The following is an 8525-nucleotide window of genomic DNA, read 5'->3' on the forward strand; positions in this document are numbered from 1 at the left end:
GATTGAGATCAGTTACTGGATTGATGGCAAACTCTTCAATCTGAGGAGACTACAGGCAAGGATGAAGTTACAGGAAGTGACTGTTCATGATCTTCTGTTTGCTGATGTCCGTTTCCTGAATGCCAGATCTGAGTCTGGCATGCAATGGAGTATGGACCATTTCTCTTTAGTTTGTGACAACTTTGGTCTTACAGTCAACACTAAGAAGAGAGAAGTGATGCACCAGCAAGGCTTTATGCAGAGCCTACCATCACAGTGAATGGCCAAATCCTGCAGGCAGTGGACAAGTGCACCTCTCTCAGCAGTACACTGTCACATGCAGTTCACATCAATGATGAAACCAATGCCAGAACTGCTAAAGCAAGCATGGCCTTTGGAAGACTATGTGCAAATGTGTGGGAGCACAGAGGCAATCAACAAAAACAACTGAAGGTCTACAAAGCCACTGTGTTGCCAATACTGATGTATGCATACAAAACCTGGATAGTGTATACATGTCTTGCTGTGAAGCTGAACTACTTTCACATGGGCTGTCTGAGGAAATGGATGAGGATAAGATGGCAAGACAAGGTCCCAGACCCCTAGTTCTTACATGGGCAGGCGTTCCAAGCATCCACACTCTGTTGATGAAGTCACAGATGAGATGGGCAGGCCATGTCACCAGGATGTCAGATGAGTGACTGCTAACAAAGATCTTTTACAAGCTAAAGGAGGGAAAGCGCTCTTAGGTAAGCCAGAGGAAACTCTTCAAGGACTCCGTCAAGTCATTCTTGAAACATTTCAACACTGACCTGAAGTCTTGGGATGATCTCGCTCATGACCGTTCCACCTGGCGAAGCCTCAACCATACTGGAGCTACTTGCCTATGAGCAGAAAAAAACTGCTGAGGCAGAGAAGAAGTGCAAACTGCATAAATCTCACAACAGCAGCAGTCCACTGTTGATCAAGCAACCCAAAATGGCATCTCTTGCTCAGCATGCCACAGACAGTTCAAAGCACAAATTGGCCTGATCAGCCACTCACATGTTCACAGAAACCAAACCAACCAATGATGTCATGATCATCATCCAATTTGAAGGATGAACAACAAAGAGAAGTGCAAAGTACTACAGTTAGGAAGAGAAAAAAACAAATGCATGAATCTAGAATGAGAAAATACTGGCTAGGCAGCAGTACTGCAGTAATGGGGATTAGGGTGGATTGCAAACTGAATGACAGTTGTCAAGCTGATGCTGTTGTAAAACAGAGGTTTAACATAGTGCTGTTTGTGTAAGACAAGGGAGGTGACTGATGCACACTACTCAGTGGTGGTGAGGCCTCAGCTATAGTACTGTGTCTAGCTTTGCACATCACATTTTAAGAAATGGCAGGGGGTCAGACTTGATGATCTACTCAGGTCCCTTCTGACCCTACCAACTATGAAACTATGAAAGATTCATCTAGATTCATTAGAGAGTATGAAGGAGAGTAACAAGAATGACAAAAAGAATTAGGGGTGGAGAAAATATCACCTAGAAGAAAAGGCTGAACAAATTTCATTTGTTTAGTTCAGAAAACATTAAATGTGGGCATGATGACAGTCTTCTACTATGTAAAAGACTCGTGAGGAAAGGACAAAAACAGAAATTGATTTGATTTCAGCAAAGACTGAAGGCCAATGAACCAGTGGAACAGGTTAACTAGGGAGGCTGAGGAATTTTTCTCACTGGAAGTTTTTAAGAGCAGGTTAGAAAAACACATTGATGACTCAGACATACTTGTTTCTGCTTCAGACGGGAGGATAGGCTAGATAAGTGGTGAGGGACAATATTTCCGCTAGGCTTGCCATAAAATTAAGCCTGTGCCCTTCCCAAGTGCCACTCCAAGCCTTTTTTGCTTCTCCTTCCTGCCTTGTCCTCCTTTCCTGATCTGCCATGTGCCATATACAAAGGCTGCCCCAGATTAGATACCTGACAGCCTACTTGCTCTGACCCTGTATGGTAGTTACTATCTCTTACTAGTTGTGCACAGCATGTAGCACAATCATAACACAGGCCCTGTTTGTGCTCAGATAATACAAATAAATAATAACTAGAAACATGCACTAGAAATCCAGGCTAAGGTTCAAGGAATGCATTTCAAAAAGGCAATGCTAAAATTTAAAATTGTAAAGAACTTTCCAGCTGTGTTGACTTAAGTTTATCTTTGGAGAGATAACGATATTTGTCACAGAGATGGAGAATTCATGGGTGGCACTGTTTAACAAGGCATACAGTGAAGACAAAGGTTAAGAGCGGGAACAGCTTGCTTTTCCTCATTAGCTTCAGAAGAAAAAGATTTTGGGGAAAAGTCACTACTCACCTGAACACTTACTGATTGTTTTTTCCGTAAGATTTGTCACCAATGCGGTTCCAATAAAGATGACAGTGGCAGGGGATCTAGGGCAGATACTGACACTGTTGCCACTGCTTGTGGTTTATCACAAACCACTCAATATTCAGCCTGCTTCTTCCCACACATCCTGTAGGCAGGCAACTACGTGACAATTTTGTCCTTTTTTGAAAATTAAGTTCGATTGCAAAGAAAAGCTTGAAAAAATGCAGCCGAAAACCTCAAAGTCCAGAAGGCAACCAAAAAAGAACCCTAAATCCAGTAGAAAAACCAACAACACCAACACCCCCTACAACTTATGGGCTGAGGAGGGAGAGGAGGATCCACGCGGTGAACCAAAGACTGCGGTGCTGGTGTTATCGGGAAGGCTTTGGCTTCCATGACCACAGCCCACTCTTTGGCGAGAGAGGCAGCGAGCTGCTGGGAAGAGATGGCCTCCACCTCTCTCCCCCCTGGGGAGGAGGCTCTTCTCAGCCAGGCTGGCTGACCTGCTCCACCGGGCTTTAAACTAAGCCCGCTGGGGGATGGGGGGACTACTGCCCCTGCTGGCCCGCTGAACAGCCCTTGCAAAGCCAGCGGACCAAGGCACTTAAGGGGGCCCACCCCTGCCCCAGCCCTGGCACAATCTGCGGGCAAGGCAAGAGCCCCCAAGGGCACACTTGCCTGCCTGTACACTAATACCAGGAGCCTGGGCAACAAGCAGGACGAGCTCGTCCTCCTGCTCAGTGCGAAGAAATATGAGGTCACTGAGATAACGGAGACCTGGTGGGACTTCACCCATGACTGGACCACGGGTATAGAGGGCTATACCCTGTACAGGAGGGATCGTGTTGACAAAAGGGGCGGGGGTGTAGCTCTCTATGTGAAGGAAAGCTACATGTCCCTGCAAGCTGATGTTGGCGACCGGCGTGGACAGCTAGAGACCCTCTGGGTAAAAATTCGTGGGGAATTCAGCACTGGGGACACAACGGTGGGAGTCTACTACAGACCTCCCACTCAAAGTCCTGAGCTTGACCAGGAGTTCGCCCAGGAACTGACTGAGGCCGCTTGCTCCAGGACCTTGGTTGTCATGGGTGACTTCAATTACCCGGACATCTCGTGGGAAGATCACTCAGCTAGATCTGAGTGGGCGCAAAGCTTTCTCTTGTGCGTGGATGACCTCTACCTGACTCAAGAAGTCTATGGGCCAACGAGAGGCAAAGCGCTGCTCAACCTGGTACTGGCTACGGGGGACGACCTAATCGGCGACCTAGTGATCGATAGGAAGTTGGATGACAGCGACCACGAGCTGATCACCTTCACCATCCGCCATAAAGCTGGCAAGTCAGTCAGCAACACAGAAGTCCTTGACTTCAGAAAAGTCGACTCTGATAAGCTCAAGAGGCTAGTCGGTCAGGCCCTCAGGGACCATGACCCCAGGGAGATGGGAGTTCAAGAAGAGTGGTTGCTTCTCAAGGAAGTGATCCTCAGTGCACAAGCTAAATCTATTCCAACACGGAGGAAAGGCAGCAAGAAGGCACAGCAGCCCCCCTGGCTCTCCAGAGACCTAGTGGACCTACTGTGGCTAAAAAGGAAAGTCTACAAAGGATGGAGGACGGGATTCACCTCCAAGGAGGATTACTCCGCGCTGGTCCGGTCCTGCAGGGACCAAACCAGGAAAGCCAAGGCTGCAACTGAACTCCAACTAGCTTCAAGCATCAAAGACAACAAAAAGTCCTTTTTCAGATATGTGGGGAGCCGGAGGAAAAGCAAGGGCAATGTTGGACCCCTGCTAAACCAGATGGGGCAACTGGCAACTGACGCCCAGGAAAAAGCCAACCTATTAAATAGGTACTTTGCGTCAGTCTTTCATCAGTCACACGGGATGCCCATGCCTGCTATGGGACAGGGAAATCTGGGTGAGGGGGATCCCCTACCCTCCATCAATGCTGACCTCGTGAAGGAACACCTTGAGAAGCTGGATACCTTCAAGTCAGCTGGCCCTGACAATCTGCACCCCAGGGTACTCAAGGAGCTGGCGACCCTGGCACGTGTCTTTGAAAACTCCTGGCGCTCTGGTGTAGTGCCCAAAGACTGGAAGAAGGCCAATGTGGTGCCAATCTTCAAGAAAGGGAGGAGAGTGGATCCGGCTAACTACAGGCCCATTAGCCTGACTTCTATCCTGGGGAAGATCTTAGAAAAGTTTATTAAGGAGGCCATCCTTGAGGGACTGGCCCAGGCTAACATCCTAAGGGATAGCCAGCACGGGTTTGTTGCGGGTAGGTCTTGTTTGACCAATCTCATTTCCTTCTATGACCGGGTGACCTATCACCTGGACAAGGGAGAAGAGATTGATGTCATATATCTTGACTTCAAAAAAGCTTTTGATCTGGTATCCCATTATCACCTCTTGGCCAAACTGGCCAGTTGTGGCCTTGGCTCCACCACGATCCGCTGGCTGGGAAATTGGCTCCCTGGTCAGACCCAGAGGGTTGTGATTGATGGCAGTCACTCATCATGGTGCCCTGTGACCAGTGGGGTCCCTCAAGGCTCTGTCCTGGGACCCATCCTGTTCAACATCTTCATTAACGATGTGGACATTGGAGTCAGGAGTGGACTGGCCAAGTTCGCCGATGACACCAAACTTTGGGGCAAAGCATCCACGCCAGAAGATAGGCGGGTGATCCAGGCTGACCTGGACAAGCTCAGCAAATGGGCAGACGAGAACCTCATGGTGTTTAACACCGATAAATGCAAGGTTCTCCACCTTGGGAGGAAAAACCTGCAGCACCCTTATAGGCTCGGCAGTGCTACGTTGGTTAGCACTACAGAAGAAAAAGACTTGGGGGTCATCATTGACCACAAGATGAACATGAGCCTGCGATGCTGCGGCTAGTAAAGCGACCAAAATGCTGGCGTGCATCCATAGATGCTTCTTGAGCAAATCCCGGGACGTCATTCTCCCCTTGTACACAGCCTTGGTGAGGCCACAGCTGGAGTACTGCGTCCAGTTTTGGGCTCCACAATTCAAAAAGGATGTAGAGAAGCTTGAGAGTCCAGAGGAGAGCCACGCGCATGATCAGAGGTCAGGAAAACAGATCTTACGATGACAGGCTGAGAGCCATGGGACTCTTTAGCCTGGAAAAGCACAGGCTCAGGGGTGATCTGATGGCCACCTCTAAGTTTATCAGGGGTGACCACCAGGATCTGGGGAAACATCTTTTCACCAGAGCGCCCCAAGGGATGACAAGGTCGAACGGTCACAAACTCCTGCAAGACCGTTTCAGGCTGGACATAAGGAAGAATTTCTTTACTGTCCGAGCCCCCAAGGTCTGGAACAGTCTGCCAGCGGAGGTGGTTCAAGCACCTACATTGAACACCTTCAAGAGTAAGTTGGATGCTTATCTTGCTGGGATCCTATGACCCCAGCTGACTTCCTGCCCTTTGGGCAGGGGGCTGGACTCGATGATCTCCCGAGGTCCCTTCCAGCCCTAATGTCTATGAAATCTATGAAACTTCTAAGCCAGTCAAATGTGTGTTTTTGGTTTGTGTTTTTGAAACACCTGGAGTTGGCAGTGTTGTCCACAGGCTGGCTTTTAACCACTGTGCCTTTTCTTCCCCAGAGTAGGTGACATGATTTAGTTTGGGATCGTTTAGTCAGATATGATCCTGCCTTGAGCAGGGGACTGAACTTGAAGCGCTCATGCCTACTTTCCTATAATCCTATGGCTGAACTATTAAAGGCTGCTGGAGCCCTATTACAGCATGCACCCAGCACTGCTAGAAGCTGGAGCTTCCCCATGACAATGTGAAGATATGATGGAGCAAGTCCCCTAGTGACTCCATCTCTGGGTTCTCATGTCCAGAGGGATCCAAGGGGGTGCAGTTGCACCCTGCTTTGATTGCCGGCCCACCCAAACTTTGAAACCAATTGCCTGGGAGGGACAGCAGCATTTCTGTTCAGACAGTCTGAGAATGCCAATTGATTCATGGCTCATCATCATCTCCCTTATTCCTGCTAATCTCTCGTTTTTACTGGTCTTGGCACTCCATTAGTCAAATGATCCTTTCTTCTGCAATTCTACTGTTTTAGCCATTCCTGGTACATGCCTCTCTTCTTTCTCACAGCCCTGCAGACTGTTTTTAGCTGTAGCTAAAACCATAACTCAGGTGTGGTAATATTAAACTCAGGTGTAGAAATGACTGGCAGCAAAGCATTGGAAGCACTGTCACAACATTCAAGCAGGCTAGACTTTGTTTAATGAATCTGAATATGAGATGTACACTTAACTGATGACATATGCAGGACTAATGAGACAGCATCTTTGGACTATTGTTTGCCTAGCTTGTTCTGTTTCTCTATGTAATCTTAATATAGAACAGATGTGCAAATTAGCACCTACTGCAATAGTTATAGTTGTTTGTGCCTTAATCTTGAACCAAATAACATGGCACTGGCCCCCTAGCAGATTAGCAGGGATCCTGGTTTTCTCCGATTTAAAAAAAAAAATCCCTAATTTTTGGTTATAAAAGTAACCCCAAATCCACATTTTTCCATGATTTAAATGAAACATCACTAACATATATAATATTAGGGGTTTCATTTAAATCATGGGAAAATGTGGATTTGGGGTTACTTTTTTTTTTTTTGACTGAAAATTGGGGGTATTTTTAAGTCAGAGAAAACCAGGATCCCTGCAGATTAGTACAGCTTCTTGTTTCTCTGTAATTGGAGAAACGTGGGTGTTGTGATATACGTGATGATGTGCCACACTATCTACACTCCCCACCCCCTGCTTTTTGAAATCATACATCCATGGACAGGGGATCTAAGGTAGCTAATGACAGTATTACCACTGCTTGTGGTTTATATCACAAGTCTCTCAGTATTCGGTCTTCCTCTTCCCTCACATCCCAGAAGGTAGGGTGGAGAGTTTTGAAAAAGTGGGGTGAAGATGCTACGATGCATCATCCCTTCTGAAACAACCCAGATTTTTCTCCAGTTAAAAAGAAACTAGAAACTTTACTCATATGATCAGGGCCTGAGGCTGGATCATTCAATTGAAGAGGGAAGCAAAAACACTAGGGCTTCATCGGAATGAGTTAAAATCTGCCAGGCTGGGAAACAGGAGCAGCTCCCAGCCAGCAGCGTGGCAGAACCAAGGCTTGCTTTACTTGGTGGGACAGCAAGACGAGTAACAGTCTTCGACTACTGGAAGGGAAGTTCGAAAGAAGGAGCTGGACTGTTCTCAGTGGCGGCAGATGACAGAACAAGGAGCAATGGGCTCAAGCTGCAGCAAGGGACATTTAGGTTAGACATTAAGAAAAGCTCTCTCACTTAGAACGTGTCAGAGCAGGTGTGTAGGCACCCCAATTAGAACCTGTTGGGCCACACCCAATTAATTGAATCTGTTCAAATCAATTGAATTGATGCCAGAACTAGAAGGTTCTGGCATTGCTGCAGCATCCCCTGTATAAACCCTTGTGGGTTTCAACATAGCTGCTGGGGTGCTTGGTGAATGAGCTTTAATGAAAGCACCCCACATCCATTTTGAATTGTGTGGGGGCTTAATACACATGACACCATGGGTTTGAATTAGAGTGGCTCTCTGGGAACCCCTCTAATTAGCATGGCTCTTCACCCCACCCCGAGCACGTGCACAGGTACCCTAGGAGGGCCGCAAACCCCTGCGACGTGCAACCCAGAGCTCTACTTAAGGCACCCCACTTCCATTTTGAACTGCGGGGAGACTTAATACACATGACACCACAGGTTTTACTTAGAGCGGCTCTGCGGGAACCCCTCCCCCGACCACACACACAGCGGCCCAAGCAGAGCCGTCAAGCCCCGCAACTGGTGACCCCAAACAGCGACAAAATCTCCCTCCTCGGAGGGTTAAACCGGGGGGGGGGGAGACACGCACCCCACGATTTCCCGCGGATCCGACCTCTGGCACGTGCTCGGCCGCTCCTCGAAAAAGCGCGTCGTCCACACCTGGCGCCTCTCGTTTTCGTTCCTCCTTCAGGCCCCCCTCTCAGACGAGCCCAGCTCTGAGGGTTTTTCCACCCCGGGCTATAGGAAGAGGCGGCCGGGTGAGGAAGGGGCAGAAGAAGGTGCTGCCTGGAGCCCGCCCCCACCACAGCGGGGGGCCGGGGCCGGGTCTCAGGGACCGCGG

The sequence above is a fragment of the Crocodylus siamensis genome, chromosome 4 (genome assembly GCF_052110815.1).
Source record: "Crocodylus siamensis isolate JL-2025a chromosome 4, ASM5211081v1, whole genome shotgun sequence".
Classification (NCBI taxonomy): Eukaryota; Metazoa; Chordata; order Crocodylia; family Crocodylidae; genus Crocodylus; species Crocodylus siamensis.